This window comes from Aethalodelphis obliquidens, unplaced genomic scaffold (genome assembly GCF_003676395.1).
Source record: "Aethalodelphis obliquidens isolate GAN/ISIS:26980383/991018 unplaced genomic scaffold, ASM367639v1 scaffold24, whole genome shotgun sequence".
Taxonomy (NCBI): Eukaryota; Metazoa; Chordata; class Mammalia; order Artiodactyla; family Delphinidae; genus Aethalodelphis; species Aethalodelphis obliquidens.
Window position 1 is genome coordinate 20,708,087 of NW_020837968.1, and position 19,054 is coordinate 20,727,140.

Genomic DNA, 19,054 nt, shown 5'->3' on the forward strand with positions numbered 1-19,054 from the left:
TCCCGTTGCGGAGCACAGGCTCCGGACGCACAGGCTCAGCAGCCATGTCTCACGGGCCCAGCCGCTCCACGGCATGTGGGATCTTACCAGACCGGGGCACGAACCCGTGTCCCCTGCATCGACAGGCGGACTCTCAACCACTGCGCCACCAGGGAAGCCCTATTTCTTGTCCTTTTGATAATAGTCATTCTGACAGGTATGAGATATCTTTCTGTGGCTTTGATTTGTATTTCTCTCATAATTTGTGGTGTTGAGTACCTTTCCATGTGTCTGTTGGCCATCTCCGTCTGTTTACATCTTCTTTGGAAAAATGTCTATTTGTGTCCTCTGCCCATTTTTTAAGTAGGTTGTTTGTTGTTTTACTGTTAAGTTGTTGGAGCTCTTCATATATTTTGAATATTAACCCCTTATCTGATACATGATTTGCAGATATTGTCTCCCATATGGTAGGTTGCCTTTTCATTTTGTTCATGATTTTCTTTGTTGTGAAGTAGCTTTTTAGCTTGATGTGGTCCCGTTGTTTATTTTTGCTTTTGTTGCCTTTGCTTTTGGTGTCAGATGGCTGCCTTTTTAAAGTTTGATTTAGGACAGTTGTATTTACAGTCTAAAGTTTCATAGTCATCTTTAAAAGTATCTATCAAACTTACTTTTTTCTTGTTTTGCTTGGTAAAATTATAAATGCATGAAAATAGCCTTAAGAAATGGAACTTCAGTTGTAATTTAATTTCTGATTCCATTAGACACATGCTACCATTTTGTCAGTGTTACAACCCTGTTGACTATTTCTGATGTTACCAGCGGGCTTCTTTTGGATTATTCAAGGTGTTATATAAGTGTAATGATGTCTTACTGGTTTTCTGTAAACTTATGTGTTTGGTCTGGTGAGATTTATTTTTCAAAATAAAATATTCTCTTATGAAGTTGGCACATTATATGTCTTTACACCTAGCTTATGAGAAAAATTATCTGCATTGCGTGCTGTAGTTTTGCAGTCACTGAAAATAGTGTTCTGAACTTAGTTGCTTTTCTTTCAATAGACATTCCATGACAACCAGATTTCTCAAGAAATAGTTGAAGATGTGAGTATTGGACTATGAAAATGAAATTTCAAAGGAGTCACAGTAGACACAAGGTGAGGATAGATTAGATAGTGTTGCCAAATTTGTAGAGAAGTGTTAGACTGGAGAATCAGTATATCATGTGAATATAGAGAAGTCCATTTTTAAAATGTAGATTTCATAGCAAGAGTTTTTGAGACAATTTTGCAGCTGTGTATCAAGAGAAAGAGAAAGGGGAAAGTAGAGTTGGTGGGAGAATGAAGAAAAAGGGGATGGAAAGGAATGCGTTTGAATTCACCCTGCAAGCACTTAAAATGACTAGTGGGGGCTTCCCTGGTGGCGCAGTGGTTGAGAGTCTGCCTGCTGATGCAGGGGACACAGGTTCGTGCCCCGGTCCGGGAGGATCCCACATGCTGCGGAGCGGCTGGGCCCGTGAGCCATGGCCCCTGAGCCTGCGCATCCAGAGCCTGTGCTCCACAGCGGGAGAGGCCACAACAGTGAGAGGCCCCCCCCCCCCCAAAAAAAAAAGACTAGTGGACTCCATAATGGCACATTTCCACAAGCAGCTCAGTTTAGAGGCAAGTTAACATGGACCAGATTTGACTACCTGGGGGAACTGCTATCAGCAGAAAAGAGACAAAGTTTAATATAAAAAGGACAAGATCACTGATCTGAGGGGGAAGTAACTTGCAAGTTCATAGAATACCCTATCTAAGAAACAGTTGTCAAAGCAGATATATTGCAGTGAAAGGTAAGGGCAATAGACTTAATGTGACCTTATATTATTAACTGATAAGGAAAACAAGTTTTCAAAGTACATAAACACACATGCACACAACACACACACACACATACACACACACACAGAGACAAACTTTTTTTAAAGGGGAAAGAGAAGCTGTATTTTGATGTTGCTTTAGATAAAAACTGTTTAATCATGCTGCACCATGATTCTCAAATATGACTTTAAATGAAGACTTTTACAGAACCTATCAGTTTTTTCAGGAATATTTTTTCCAGTGCATTGAGGAAATTAAAACAACAACAACAACAACACTGTATAAAGGTCCATTCTGGGCACTTTTTCATGAATTAAAACCTGGGGAAAAATTCATGTAAATTTTATGTCTTTTCTACATCTTGTGTGGAATGTTGCATAACAATAATAGTGATATCATCCTATGTTTTGTTGCCCTTACAATTTTCACATCTTGTTCATGATCTCAGTTGATCCTCAGAACACTGTGAAGCAGGTAGATGGTTTCCTTATTCTTTAGATGAGGAGGGTGAGGCCAGATTGGTTACATGATTTGCCCAGAGATGTGGGTCTACTATCCAGGCTTTCGGAGCTTGAATGCAGAGCTATCACGTGAGGATTAGAACATAAGCACGAGGAAACCCAGGAGCAGCTTTGATTTAGGAAAAGAAGTATTTAAATACTGATCAGTAGTTGATGGTGGAACAGATGACTCAGACTAAGCTTTATCAGGAAAACCATGCAGAAGAGGCAGCCTTTGTGAACTAGTGAAAGCAGGCACTTAGATCTGAATTGAAGTGAAGTTTCCAGACTTAAGAGAAATTAGTTTGTGTGTACTAATTGGCCTGATTTCGTCAAAATTACTTTCCAATAAAATATTGTCTCTGGAGAAGTTTTGAGTTGGAAAGAAGAGCAACTTTTGGATGAGACAGGAAGATTTTAAATCTTGTGAAATCTTTTCAAAATCCAAAATCAGTGCGTCAGAGCCCAGCTTCTGTTTTGTGACCAGACTTTTCCTGTGTATATTACATTAGTTAGAGGGCATGATTTGATTATGTGGTCAGGAAATAGTCTGGGCAAAATCGTTAAATCATCAGTCTTTGTCTTACTGGCGCTTTCTTGTGGTTATTTTTCAGTTTTATGAAACAGTTTACTCCCAAACACTTTCTCAATGACTCAATGTCCTAATCTTTTACTTCAGAATTTGTTATCAAAAGAGATACCCTCACTCCCTGATAACTATTTAAATTGAGACCCAAACCTTTTTTTTTTTTACTTTTTGGCCATGCCACGCAGCATGTGGGATCTTAGTTCCCCGACCAGGGACTGAACCTGCACTCCCTGCATTGGAAGCACAGAGTCTTTAACTACTGGACCTCCAGGGAAGTCCCCCTGGATTCTTTTAGGAGGAAAAGACTACTAAAAATTTTCAAAGCAGACACTGTAACCCACTTGAATTTATCCCTGTGAAGAAAATAGGTGACACTTAGCTAGAAAATAAAAAGTGTTACAGTAGTTTTTGTTTTCTTTAAAAAGGCTTTTAAGGTCGTGTATTTAATCAAAGAAATGAAACTTGAGTTTTTAGCATTGTACTTATATATAACCCATGAAGTTCGAGATCTGGGGCTTGGGATATTTCCTCCCAAACTGCACAAGGACTTTGAGATGCCGTAACCTGCTGGAGTCCAGCATCTGGCAACTTGTTATACCGAGCAGCTAATTTTTCATTGCGGCTCCTCTGGGGGCTCAGTGCAAAGTCATACGACACAACGGACATAGCGGAGTAGCAGCCTGAATTCAGATCAGGAGCCAAGTGTATTCACAGCTCTATAACCTTCAAGCCTAATAAGGAAGTTGTTTTAGCATTTGGCCTATTAGTACATTTAGTGGTTGGATGTGTAATCTGGGTATTTGACATCTGTAGCTAACCAAGACATATGCTGAATGTTATTTTCTCCATAAAAGCATTTACTTATCTGAATAATTGGAATTCAGATGTCTTCATCCCTACTTCAGATACTATAATCATATTCAACAGTTTAAAATGTTGGAATCAGGCAAGTTGGGCTTGTATTTTGGCAGAAACACTATGTCATTTGGACATCTTCTCTATGCCTTAGTTTCCACATCTGTAAAATGAGGATGCTAAAAATAGCAACTTCATAGGGCTCCTGTGGGGATTAAATAAAAATTATAGTTATACTATTAATGCACATTATAAAGTGCCTAGTAAGTGCCATTTATTTCATTTGATAGAATTCATTTATGAATATGAAGCTTTTTTGATCATAACAAATATATAATATATAACATGAATAATTCACTCTTCATAAGTTATACTGGCTCTGAAGTAATATGGAGCATGGATTGAATTTCTCCACTTATGATAATGACTCCACTTGGAAACCTCATTACTTGGGATTGGTGCTCTTTCCACTATGACAGGAACCTTAGCTACTCAAATAGACTCAGTTGGACTGTCCAGTAGGGAAATGTATATTTGTACTCCAGGTAGGATCTCATTTGAATAACTAGAGCAATGTCCAATTCAATATAATAAAGCACATTTATTTATATTTATTCAATGTAAAGAATACCTTTGAACAATAAATTTTATAGACTATACTTAAAATTCTCTATTTTCCTTGATTTGTACATTATATGTCATAAGTATACTTGAATATCTTTATAATTTAAGTGTTTTTTTAAAATAAATAGCATTGGTAACCATAATTGTAGGCTGGAGCTTATGGATTGGAGATGTACAGTTTTGGAGGTGCCATTGTTATCAAGGAAATCACCTTCTTTTCACTGAATCAGTGGGACTTCTTCAAGTTCCACATCTCCCAGCTAACTGGAGTCTTGGTCTTGACCTCTTCTCCTTTGTTGGCAGCTGCCTGGTTCTTGGCATGTTCGTTTTGGGTATACCACTGTCAGCCTGGTACCACCCTGGGTGCTAACACCAAGATGGTAATTTTATCAGGAAGAAATAAAAGTGCCTATTTACCCTCTGTAGTCCCCACCCAAACTCCATCTCAAGTGAGCATCACACCCTGATTTATTGTCTTTTTTTATTTTTTTAAGCTGTTGGAAAATAAATTCCTGTGATTTCATGTCACATTTCTCTCTTGGGTCAGAACATCTCGTCAATATTAATGCTGCAACTCAAATGAGAATGCTGTACTAGTGTGTAATTCATACTCTGCCCAGGTGGTGACATGATCTTAAGAAGGTGAAGGCCCTAAATCCCTTAGGTTATTAAGTAGAAGCCCTCCCATTCCCTAATTATTTAGCCATTTGTTGCCTGCATAGTGAAAAAGATTGCTCTTTAATTCAGTCTGGTCCCTTACATTTGACGAAAAGCTCATTACCCAGTTTTGTCATGGATGAAGCTGTATGTTTGACTCTTTTCTCATTTGTATACTAAATTGGTAAGGGCAGCATAGTAACTTGGCTGTCACCTCCCACTCTCCAATTTCATTTTCTGGTAACCTCTCAGGCTTTGTCATCTCTTGAATTGCTTGTCCTTTTTTACATGCCATATCAGTGGTTGGTTCCCATGTGAACTGGGGTCAGCCAGGCTCATGGCCACTGACTTCCCTGGAGTAAACCTTTGTTACAAATTATAGATCTTGTGATAACCACACATAATCAGAGGGAGAGATGGCCATTATTTCTCTTTTCTTCACAGCACAGTCCCAGTAATGAGTTCATTAGATGTAGGACTTCGGTATGTATCAATTTCCATATGTACGTCTGGCTAGAGAAAATTCTCATTCACAAATGCCCTTGACTTACAAAATAAATTAAGGATGTAATTATTTGTGATACAGGAGGATGCACCATAGTGTTCCTTTAAATCAGAAACCTTACTGAAACTTAGATGTTTCAATCAATGAAGGGAAGGGAAAGGAAGGGGAGAAAAGGAAAGGGTAAAGGAAAGGGAAGTGTGAGCAGATCTACCCTACAGTATGGTATGACTGGGATCATCCCAGAGCTGCACACTTGAATTTTGGTTAAAAAGCGATGCAGGAAGATGGCGCCGAAGGCGAAGAAGGAAGTCCCTGCCCCTCCCAAAGCCGAAGCCAAAGCAAAGCCTTTGAAGGCCAAGAAAGCAGCGTTGAAAGGCGTCCACAGCCACACAAAAAAGAAGATCCGGACGTCACCCACCTTCCAACGGCCCAAAACACCGCGGCTCAGGAAGCAGCCCAAATATCCTCAGAAGGGCACCCCTAGGAGAAACAAGCTTGACCACTATGCCATCATCAAGTTCCCCCTCACCACCGAGTCAGCCATGAAGAAAATAGAAGACAGCAACACACTGGTGTTCATTGTGGATGTCAGGGCCAACAAGCACCAAATTAAACAGGCCGTGAAAAAGCTCTATGACACTGACGTGGCTAAGGTCAACACCCTGATCAGGCCTGATGGAGAGAAGAAGGCATATGTTTGACTGGCTCCTGACTATGAGGCTTTGGATGTTGCCAACAAAATTGGGATCATCTAAACTGAGTCCAGCTGACTAATTCTAAATATAAAAGTTTTCACTATATATATAAAAAAAAAAAAGCGATGCAAGATATTTTTCTTTGCAGTCAAGATACATGCTGTAGGCTTAGTGGAACCAAAAGACCCTATGTTCCTGGATCCATATTACATTAAAACTTGGCTCATAAACCAGACCTAAGTTCTGCCCTTTGGACTAACGGCTCACCTTGATCCAGCATTCAAGGCCTCGAGCAGTTCCTACCACATGACATCACTCTCCTTCCTGTGCAGCCACAGCCATTTCCCCAAGATAGTATGTTAATTAAGAGACTTGGTATTGAGTGTAACAGAAACCAACTCTGGCTAGCTTAGGTCAAAGGGGAATTAGTTGATAGAACCTTGGATTATTTCATGAGATCAAACAAATTCCTTGGTAGCTAAGTCAGAACTCGTGGACCTGCACATCCTCTGGAATGCTCCCTTAGATGCGACCACTCCAGCAGTGTCCTGTCTCTGAGTGTCTCTGTTTCAAACCTTTGTACCCTAGAATGGGAATCTGTTTGGACTGGTTTGGGTTAGGCATCAGTCAGCAGGGCCATATAGCTCAGAAATGAGCGTTTGGTAAACGTTTCTAGAAAAGGGGAGATTGTTAAACTAAGTTATCCCATGACATGACTGCTCCGTAATCCAGCTTCTGTCCAATCTTCATCTCTGTATTTATGATGTTCTTTCTACTTGTCCCCTCTGCCAGGCAAAATCTTCTCAATGCAGTTCACGGTCTACCTCCTTTGTGATGCCTTTCCTGACCATCTAGTCAGAATTACAGCATTCTCCTACTTTCCCACAGCATATTACTAATGTCTTTGATTTAGCACACAGCATTATTTTGTTCTTCTGATAAACTGAGATGTTGACTGCTACCAGACAATGATTTCACTTTCTTTCCAGCTGCTAGGAAAGCCAGGGCTAAGGTTTACATTCAATTACTATGGCCTTCTTTAGTCCAAAAAATTTTTTAATATGATCTTTCTCTTCTCTTCCCCTTTACCACCTGGCTTTTGTCTTTGTCCTTGTGGTGGGATCCTTGATCTTATGGTACCTGCGGTTTTATTTCACAAGAAACATGAATAGTAACAGAAAAGACTGCCTTTGTCACACAAGTTCTTTTTTGGTGCCCTTGCAGTACCTGGAATAACTCTGACCACAGCTCTGCTCTCACCTTGGTCTGTCACAAACTATGCCCGTTGTCCAAGGCTTTACCCAGCAGTCACCTCCTTTATTAAGCCTTTCCTTATCATCCCGATCCCACACCAAGATGGCAGAGATATAGACTTATTTTTCCCCTGAAGATACTTTTATTCACACTTTACATAAAACTTAACACATATATTTGTCATTGTTATTGTTGATGTTGTTGTTAACATTTTTATTAGGGGTGGCTTAGGAAGGCTGATGGAAATTTGGAGAGGCGGGCTAAAATTTCCCAAGCCTTGGCAACCCCAGTACTGACTGGATTTCAGTTTTGATTCTGCCACTTGCTTCCTGGCTGATCTGGTCAGGGTCAAGTCATTCCCCTTCTCTGGGCTTCAAATAATTTCATTTTTCAAAATGTCTTTATTGAGTGTTACAACCGCAAAGGTGATTATTAAAAGCCCCTGTAAACCTTTAAATATCTGTAGAACTAGAAGAAGAAGTGAGAGCAGCTCTGTAGCCTCCTAGACTTCTTTTCACATGAATATATGTAAACATCAAAGCATTTTAACCTAGATTATGTCATGCCGTCCATCCATATGGCAACTTTATTCCCTTAAAAATATTGATTTCAGCAATACATTAGTATTATCATTTGTTTTATCTGCTGCATTATAAAGAACTATAGTCTAACAATCCCCTATTGATGAAAGTGCCCTTTAAATTTTAAGCTTTTCTTAAAACTAGGAAAGTAATATATGCATATAGTTTTTTTAAGTATAAAATGAAAATGTTCCTCCAACATTACTCTCCCTGAAAAAAAAAAACAAACACTTCTAAAATGTATTATTTTTGTTCTTCTGATGCCTACCATCATAGTTTTAAATAATATGTTCCTACATTTCTTGAGTTTTCTTATAGTATTATTTTACATTGCCATAAACTATTAAATTCTTTTCCATAACTAGAACTCAGTCCTCTGTACTTTCTCATTAGTTGAGTTTAGGAGGCTAAAAAACCAATAGACAGCATTTACAATATTCTAATTATATAAATGTTATTAAGCATAGAACTAAGTATGGTGGCAAGGTGAACAGACCCACAGAAGAGGAAATGCCATTAATCCTGTCTTCTTTAAAGGAAAATATTCCAAGAATCAAGGTCAAGTAGATTCAATCTGCTGCTGTTGTTTCTGACATCTCAAGTTATCTTTTTTCTTAGATTCATTGTCATTTCATTTAAGTAAATCTCCAAATATTTATTTTTCATATAGGAATTGTAGATAGTATTAAATGGCTTATATCTATGCATATTTGAATATTTTTTATTGTTGCCTTAATTAATAGATAGTTTTGACGACAAAAGATTTTTGGCTAAAGTTTCTTTCCCTGGGAACTTTGAAAATATTGCTCCATTATCTTCTAGAATCCAGTGTGGCTCGTGAGAAATGTAATTTTAGTGTAGTTCTTGTATCTTTTGCAGCTTACTGTTTTCTCTCTAGAAGTATGTAGGGATACACACACACACGCACACACACACATTTTTTAATCCATGGAATTATAACTGAGAATAGTAATATCTGACTATTAGATTTTTTTTTTAATCTGACCCAACACATAGTGAGTTTCTTCAGTCTGAATACTGGTATAGCTTTTATCGGCTTTGTGTAGAATTCTTCTATGATTTCATTTATTATTTTCTCCCCTCTGTTTTGACTATTATCTGCTTCTGAAAATCCTAATAAAAAGATCTTGATCTTCCTAGATGTTAACCTCAAAGTCTTATTTCCGAAATTATCCATTACTTAGACTTTTTTCATACATATTCGGGGAGTTTTTCTGAACTTTACTTTCAGTCTTTGGCTATATTTATTCTGTTAGTTTGTCCGTATATTGAATTTTTTCTTTTTTAAATCATGGGGCAATTCTTAGGAAAAAGTTTAACTATTTCAATATTGTTTTGATTCCTACCTTGAAAAGTTGGTGCAGAAAGAATTCTTAGTTCATGGACAGAGAACACAACAGATTGAGCGTTAAGTCAGAAAGAAACATTTTCAAGGTTTTAAAATATTTTTTTCCCTCTTATTTGGAGGTAAAAGATGATTATTTTAAGGGTAAAAGCCAACTCACCTCTCAATCTAATGTGAAATACAACCTGAAATGTAGCCTATCGTCAATAAAAGCTTTATACTCTGTCCATGCATACTTTTGGGTCGTATGCGTAATTTGGGTCAAATTTAAAACATATGTCCAGGCAACCGCAGATTCAATCGACCACTGTTAGGCTAGACTTTGCCTAGCCTAGTGGTTTAGGAGAAGGATAATAATAGATAAAAAGGAAAATATATATTAAGAGAATCTCTGCTAAATTAGTTTCCATGTAAAAAAATATTTTATTATCATCTCTTATACACAGGAAACATTAACACAAAACACTTCCCTCCTTTATTTTATTGAACTCTAAAAATATGCTATAAAAGGGGTTAGCTACAGTTCACGTATCAGCTACTCATCACTCAACTCCCACACCTGAAAGAGTCCAAGGAACTTAAATGCAATTGCATTGCACTTTTCACTTTCTTGAGTGACCCCATTTAAAATGCACCTTGAGACTAGCTGCAGAGTACAATTTTTAATTCTGAAGTGCTGACTCACTTCATTGGAGAGAATGAGGCTTCCAATTTGTGAATGTGAAAGAAGTCCTGATTTTCTGGATCATTTTCTTCCATTCACTTTCAATAATGCTACCCTATAAATAGGATTTAATTCACGCAAATCAGCAAACTGAAAGCACCAGTGGTATATACTGTAATAATTTATTTTCATATTTTTAAATGCCTTATTATTAATGGAAAATAGCTTTAAAGCCATCCGTGATATGCTCCACAGCTAAGTCAATTTGACAGTGAAAGATGCTTTGTTGGTCTGTAATGGCAGATATAAAATTTACACCATAAGAGCTGATCTTCTGCATATATAATCACATTCTTTGTGCTTCATATTTTTCCGTACTATAAAAAGGGACAGGAGGCACTACTAACACTGCTTTTACTGAATTTTTCCACAGTGTTTTCTGTTGCCTACTATAAATATTTAAACATCTGTTTTTACTGTCTAGTTACATTTTCTATAAAGAAAAAATATTTCAGTTCTAATATGAATTGGGTTTATATGAACTCCATCTAAACATTATTCGTGAAATATTCTGAACGCATACAAAAATGATAGCTTAATGATCTTCAAAATGCTGAGGTTTCAAATTTCTATAATTCTGCTATCAGACCAGGCAATGTGTTCATCTCTGTGTGGCAGCCTGCCTTTCAGGCATCGTTAATGTTTTAGATTTTCATAAATTCTACTATGGCCAAACAGACCAAGAACCTGGAATCTATAAAGTTGCTGAAGGAATTAAACAGCTACTAGCTTTTATTTTTTCCTTATGGTTTCATCTCCAAATAAAGTGAAACTTAAAAATTAGAGTAAAGATTGGGAACAAAAATACGTTGGAACAGGCTAAAGTATATACTTTCTACTATATTAAGAAAAGAGCAGACACTCAACACCCTCGGGATAATCCCCAGCCCCCAAAGGGAGAGAGAAGTGAAACATTTTATAAATGAAACATCTCAACAAAATAATAGCAACTTGTATCTAAGAGGTAAAAACTTGAGATTTAAAGTAGAAAATGTTTGAAAAATGTTGTGGTTCTGAGTAAGCCTTATGACATTTCTACACCACCCTTGAGTGGTGGTACTCATCCCCACTGAGGACCTTATTTCTCAGTGTTGCAAAGGTGATTCTTTCATGGTCAGACTTTACTCTGAATACTGTATGAAAAGTTACAGCTACAGTTTTTCCAACTCTGTAAGTGCAAGTTCAACCATGTAATCATAGATAACATAGAAGGCCAAGGTCTCAGTCAATTACTAATTTAACCATGTTTTCCTGCCCAGATATTCATTTGTTTTTGGTGATGGTAATAACAGAATTTTTAAAATGTACTCATTTATTTGTTTTTCATTTGGTTGTTTAATCATATTTGTGCTCCAGTTTGTTCCATAGAGGGTTTGAGAAAGCCTACAGTAAAAGTACGTATGGTACATTAAAAATATCCAGGACAGGAAAACAAAATTTAAATAGGAAACCAAGACCAGAACAAACCCCAAGACACAAAGACTCAGGACCTTAAGTTCAGCAAATATTTTGTTCTTCTGATAAACTTCGATGTTGACTGCAACCAAACAGTGATTTCACTTCCTTCCTTGGTGGGGAGCTCTGATAGGATGTGACACTGCCATGAAACTGATGAGTGGAGATGGCTCCCTCTATATGTATATTTCCCCCAGAGCCTTGCTGTTGCCCATCTGAGGACCACAATTGTATTTAATTTACCTACATAGCCATGTATGGTTATGTATCCCTAAGCAGACTCTAAGTAATTTGAGAGCAGGGATTATATTTTATAATTCTGCATCTTCCTCGGTTGAATAACACATTAGTAAGTATATAGGTAGGGCATTGTAATCTGGCTAGAAGACAATGTGTTATTCATATTCCAGCAGAAATTGATAATGATTGTTCAATTTCAGTGAACTGGAAGGTGTTAAATATAGGATGATTAGGACAGAAACTAGTGTAGGGCTTATGACACTTCCTTTTTTTTTTCCTAAAAAAATTTTTTTGTAGCAGTTTATCTTATTTCATTTTTTTATACAACAGTTTCTTATTAGTTATCTATTTTATACATATTAGTGTATATATGTCAATCCCAATCTCCCAATTCACACCTCCCCCTTGCTTTCCCACCTTGGTGTCCATATGTTTGTTCTCTACATCTGTGTCTCTGTTTCTGCCTTGCAAACCGGTTCATCTATACTGTTTTTCTAGATTCCACATATATGCGTTAATATATGATATTTATTTTTCTCTTTCTGACTTAGTTCAGTCTGTATGACAGACCCTAGGTCCACCCATGTCTCTACAAATGACCTAGTTTTGTTGCTTTTTATGGCTGAGTAATATTCCATTGCAAATATGTACCACATCTTCTGTATCCATTTGTCTGTTGATGGGCATTTAGGTTGTTTCCATGACCTGGCTATTGTAAATAGTGCTGCAATGAACATTGGGGTGCATGTTTTCTTTTTGAATTATGGTTTCCTCTGGGTATATGCCTAGTAGTGGGATTGCTGGGTCATATGGTAATTCTATTTTTACTTTTTAAGGAACCTCCATACTGTTCTCCATAGTGGCTGTATCAATTTACATTCCCACCAACAGTGCAAGAGGGTTCCCTTTTCTCCACACCCTCTTCAGCATTTGTTGTTTGTAGATTTTCTGTTGATGCCTATTCTAACCAGTGTGAAGTGATACCTCATTGTAGTTTTGATTTGCATTTCTCTAATAGTTAGTGATGTTGAGCATCTTTTCATGTGTTTGTTGGCCATCTGTATGTCTTCTTTGGTGAAATGTCTATTTAGGACTTCTGCCCATTTTTCGATTGGGTTGTTTGTTTTTTTAATATTCAGCTGCATGGGCTGTTTATATATTTTGGAGATTAATCCTTTGTCCATTGATTCATTTGCAAATACTTTCTCCCATTCTGAGGGTTGTCTTTTCGTCTTGTTTGTAGTTTCTTTTGCTGTGCAAAAGCTTTTAAATTTCATTAGGTCCCAACTGCTTATTTTTGTTTTTATTTCCATTACTCTAGGAGGTGGATCAAACAAGATCTTGCTGTGATTTATGTCAAAGAGTGTTCTTCCTATGTTTTCCTCTAAGAGTTTTATAGTGTCTGGTCTTGCATTTAGGTCTTTCATCCATTTTGAGTTTATTTTTGTGTATGGTGTTAGGGAGTGATCCAATTTCATTCTTTTACATGTAGTTGTCCAGTTTTCCCAGCACCACTTATTGAAGAGACTGTCTTTTCTCCATTGTATATCCTTGCCTCCTTTGTCATAGATTAGTTGACCATAGGTGCGTGGGTTTCTCTCTGGGCTATCTATCCTGTTCCATTGATCTATATTTCTGGTTTTGTGCCAGTCCCATATTGTCTTGATGACTGTAGCTTTGTAGTATAGTCTGAAGTCAAGAAGTCTGATTCATTCAGCTCCATTTGTTTCCCTCAAGATTGCTTTGGCTATTCGGGGTCTTTTGTGTCTCCATACAAATTTTAAGATTTTTTGTTCTAGTTCTGTAAAAAATGCCATTGGTAGTTTGATAGGGATTGCACTGAATCTGTAGATTGCTTTGGGTAATATAGTCATTTGCACAATATTGATTCTTTGAATCCAAGAACATGGTATATCTCTCCATCCGTTTGTGTCATCTTTAATTTCTTTCAACACTGTCTTATAATTTCCCGAGTACAGGTCTTTTACTTCCTTATGTAGGTCTATTCCTGGGTATTTTATTCTTTTGTTGCAATGGTGAATCGGATTGTTTCCTTGATTTCTCTTTCTGACCTTTCATTGTTAGTGTATAGGAATGCAAGAGATTTCTGTGCATTAATTTTGTATCCTGCAACTTTACCAAATTCATTGATTAGCTCTAGTAGTTTTCTGGTGGCATCTTTAGGATTTTCCATGCATAGTATCATGTCATCTGCAAAGAGTGACAGTTTTACTTCTTCTTTTCCAATTTGTATTCCTTTTATTTCTTTTTCTTCTCTGATTGCCATGGCTGTGACTTCCAAAACTATGTTGAATAATGGTGGTGAGTGTGGACATCCTTGTCTTGTTCCTGATCTTAGAGGAAATGCTTTCAGTTTTTCACCATTGAGAACAATGTTGGCTGTGAGTTTGCTGTATATGGCCTTTATTATGTTGAGGTAGGTTCCCTCTTTGCCCACTTTCTGGAGAGTTTTTGTCATAAATGGATGTTGAATTTTGTCAAAAGCTTTTTCTGCATCTATGGAGATGATCATATAGCTTTTATTCTTCAATTTGCTAATATGGTGTATCACACTGAATGATTTGCATATATTGAAAAATCCTTGCATCCCTGGGATAAATCCCACTTGATCATGGTGTATGATCCTTTTAATGTGTTGTTGGATTCTCTTTGCTAGTATTTTGTTCAGGATTTTTGAATCTATATTAATCAGTGATATTGGTCTATAATTTTCTTTTTGTAGTATCTTTGTCTGGTTTTGTTGTCAGGGTGATGGTGGCCTCGTTAGAAGGAGTTGGGAGTGTTCCTTCTTCTGTTATTTTTTGGAAGAGTTTGAGAAGGACGGGTGATAGCTCTTCTCTAAATGTTTGATAGAATTCACCTCTGAAACCATATGGTCCTGGACTTTTGTTTGTTGGAATATTTTAAATCACAGTTTCAATTTCATTACTTCTGATTGATCTGTCCATATTTTCTGTTTCTTCCTGGTTCAGTCTTGGAAGGTTATACCTTTCTAAGCATTTCTCCATTTCTTCCAGGTTGTCCATTTTATTGGCATAGAGTTGCTTGTAGTAGTCTTTTATGATGCTTTGTATTTCTGTGATGTCCATTGTAACTTCTCCCTTTTCATTTCTGATTTATTGAGTCCTCTCCCTCTTTTTCTTAATGAGCCTGGCTAATGGTTTATCAATTTTGTTTATCTTCTCAGAGAACCAGCTTTTAGTATTATTGATCTTTGCTTTTGTTTTCTTTGTTTCTATTTCATTTATTTCTGCTCTGATCTTTATGATTTCTTTCCTTCTACTAACTTTGGGTTTTGTTTATTCTTCTTTCTCTAGTTTCTTTAGGTGTAATGTTAGGTTATGTATTTAAGAATTTTCTTGTTTCTTGAGGTAAGATTGTATTGCTATAAATTCCCCTCTTAGAACTGCTTTTGCTGCATACCACAGGTTTTGGATTGTTGTGTTTTCGTTGTCATTTGTCTCTAGGTATTTTTTGCTTTCCTTTTTGATTTCTTCAGTGATCTCTTGGTTATTTAGTAATGTATTGTTTAACCTCCATGTGTTTGTGTTTTTTATATTTTTTCCCCTGTAATTTATTTCTAATCTCATAGCATTGTGGTCAGAAAAGATGCTTGATATGATTTCAGTTTTCTTAAATTTACTGAGGTTTGATTTGTGACCCAAGATGTGATCTATCCTGGAAAATGTTCTCCATGCACTTGAGAAGAAAGTGTAATCTGCTGTTTTTGGATAGAATGTCCTATAAATATCAATCAAGTGTATCTGGTCTGTCGTGTCATTTAAAGCTTGTGTTTCCTTATTCATATTCTGTCTGGATAATCTGTCCATTGGTGTAAGTGAGGTGTTAAATTCCCCCACTATTATTGTGTTAACTGTTGATTTCCTCTTTTACAGCTCTTAGCATTTGCCTTATATACTGAGGTGCTCCTATGTTGGGTGTGTATATATATAATTATTATATCTTCTTCTTGGATCGATCCCCTGAGCATTATGTAGTGTCCTTCCTTGTCTCTTGTAACATTCTTTATTTTAAAGTCTATTTTATCTGATATGAGTATTGCTGCTCCACCTTTCTTCTGACTTCCATTTGCATGGAATATCTTTTTCCATCCCCTCACTTTCAGTCTGTATGTGTCCCTAGGTCTGAAGTGCGTCTCTTATAGACAGCATATATATGGGTCTTGTTTTTGTATCCATTCAGCGAGCCTGTGTCTTTTGGTTGGATCATTTAATCCATTCACATTTAAGGTAGTTATCGATATGTATGTTCCTATTACCAGTTTCTTAATTTTGGGGGGTATGTTTTTGTAGGTCCTTTTCTTCTCTTTTGTTTCCCACTTAGAGAAGTTCTTTTAGCATTTGTTGTAGAGTTAGTTTGGTGGCACTGAATTGGGTTAGCTTTTGCTTGTCTGTAAAGCTTTTGATATCTCCATCGAATCTGAATGAGACCCTTGCCGGGTAGAGTAATCTTGGTTGTAGGTTCTTCCCTTTCATAATTTTAAATATATCATGACACTCCCTTCTGGGTTGTAGAGTTTCTGCTGAGAAATCAGCTGTTAACCTTATGGGAGTTCCTTGTAAGTTATTTGTCGTTTTTCCCTTGTTGCCTTTAATAATTTTTCTTTGTCTTTAATTTTTGTGAATTTGATTACTGTGTGTCTCGGCGTGTTTCTCCTTGGGTTTATCCTGCCTGGGACTCTCTGCACTTCCTGGACTTGGGTGGCTATTTCCTTTCCCATGTTAGGGAAGTTGTCGACTATAATCTCTTCAAATATTTTCTCGGGTCCTTTGTCTTTCTCTTCTCCTTCTGGGATCCCCATAATGCGAATTTTGGTGCATTTAATGTTGTCCCAGAGGTCTCTTAGGTTGTCCTCATTTCTTTTCATTCTTTTTTCTTTATTCTGTTCCGCAGCGGTGATTTCTACCATTCTGTCTTCTAGGTCACTTAACCGTTCTTCTGCCTCAGTTATTCTGCTATTGATTCCTTCTAGTGTATTTTTCATTTCAGTTATTGTATTGCTCATCTCTGTTTGTTTGTTCTTTACTTCTTTTAGGTCTGTGTTAAACATTTCTTGTATCTTCTCAATCTTTGCCTCCACTCTTTTTCCGAGGTCCTGGATCATCTTCACTATCATTATTCTGAATTCTTTTTCTGGAAGGTTGCCCGTCTCCACTTCATTTAGTTGTTTTTCTGGGGTTTTATCTTGTTCCTTCATCGGGTACATAGTCCTCTGCCTTTTCAATTTGTCTGTCTTTCTGTGAATGTGGTTTTCATTCCACAGGCTGCAAGATTGTAGTTTTCTTGCTTCTGCTGTCAGCCCTCTGGTGGATGAGGCTGTCTAAGAGGCTCATGCAAGCTTCCTTATGGGAGGGACTGGTGGTGGGTAGACCTGCATGTTGCTCTGGTAGGTAGAGCTCAGTAGAACTTTAAGCCACTTGTCTGCTGATGGGTGGGACTGAGGTCCTTCCCTGTAGGTTGTTTGGCCTGAGGTGACCCAGTACTGGAGGCTACAGGCTCTTTGGTGGTGCTAATGGCAGACTCTGGGAGGGCTCATTCCAAGGAGTACTTCCCAGAACTTCTGCTGCCAGTGTCCTTGTCCCTGCAGTGAGCCACAGCCACCCCTTGTCTCTGCAGGAGACTCTCCAGCACTAGCAGATTGTTCTGGTTCAGTTTCCTATTCAGTTTCCAGGGGCCACTGCTCTTTCCTCCTGGGTCCTGATGTGCACACTACTTTGTGTGTGCCCTCCAAGAGTGGAGTCTCTGTTTCCCCCAGTCCTATCGAAGTCCTGCAATCAAATCCTGCTAGCCTTCAAAGTCTGATTCTTTGGGAATTCCTCCTCCCATTGCTGGACCTCCAATTTGGGAAGCCTGATATGGGGCTCAGAACCTTCAGTCCAGTGGGTGGACTTCTGTGGTATAATTGTTCTCCAGTTTGTGAGTCATCCACAAACTGGGTTTGTGGATGACTCACAAACTGGGAGTGTTGTTCTGGGATCCACACTTTCTAATTACAGTGTATGAAAGTGTTAACTCTTGTTTTTTTCTTCTGTGATCTTCCTGTCTGAGCCTTAACACTTAAGAGCAGATCTGTTAATGAGATATTTGACCTTTAATTTTTTTCCAAGTTAGTAGTTCAAAAGTAGTCCTATTTGTAGGAGTGGGAGACTAGAAACCTATGCAGGGTAAAATATAAATCTGTTCTGTAAAATCTGATTTAGTGTCACGTTTCACTTTTCAGTAGTCAGTGCATCTCTGCACCCCCACCTTTCTCCTTTTGAACTGAAATGGTCTCGTAGGTAATATAACCTGATTTTTTTTCCTTTGTATTGGTTTCAATCACTCTTTACGTTACTTTTGCATCAGCTTAAGTAGACACATAATTTAAACATAATTCTAATTCCAAATTGTGCACAAGTTTTAACTGGTATATAGAATTCTATAGTCTTAAGTTAAAATGTACATTGCAGCATGGTTCACTATGTTAGCTATTTAGCATTTATCATCTTGCAGGATAAATGCAATATTCCCTCACATGAGATAATTTAAGGTGTTAAAATGTAAGACACATATGGCAAGAGAGGCCAATAACCGTCGCAGCGTGTCTTGAAGGCGTGCTTTCCCTCTGTACAGTGCCTGTTCTTTAAAGGCAGCAGCCATTGCTTTCTACCTCATTGTAATTCACCCTGCATCCAGCGCTACTGGAAAACTAATGAAAATGCTGGGACTACAAGGCTTTATTTTACTGTTGAGAATTCTCAGTGGTTACAGTATTATGTAGTGTCTAATTCTCTTGGTGTCGCATTTTTTTTTAATAGTGATTTTTATTTTTAATCCAGTGATCCATTTCATTCATTAACCCCCTAACCACTGAGTAAGTTTCATGTCACAAAAGGGCTTCCAAAGGAAGATGCATGAATTACATTTATTGTAAATTTTCTAATCATCCTAAATGTCTTTTTCTCTCTCTCTCTTCCTATATTTTTCTCATTGGCGTTAAAATCTATGGCTTTTAAGTCAAACTATGAAAGCTCAAAGTGCTAGAATAAGAGAGTAAATACTGTGTTTCTCCCGGACTATGATCTCATATGATACAACTGTTGCCATAGCAAAATTAGGTTAAATTTAATAAAATCTGTTCATTGCTCCCA

General features: G+C 37.5%; 1 protein-coding gene and 1 pseudogene across 2 annotated transcripts in view; both read left to right on the top strand.

Moving 5' to 3' along the window:
* Positions 1 to 19,054, top strand: part of SMYD3 (SET and MYND domain containing 3) — a 717,667-nt gene that overhangs the window by 256,626 nt on the left and 441,987 nt on the right. The gene's annotated exons all lie outside the window — the stretch shown is intronic.
* On the top strand, positions 4,709 to 6,365 carry LOC113628597 (60S ribosomal protein L23a pseudogene; annotated as a pseudogene).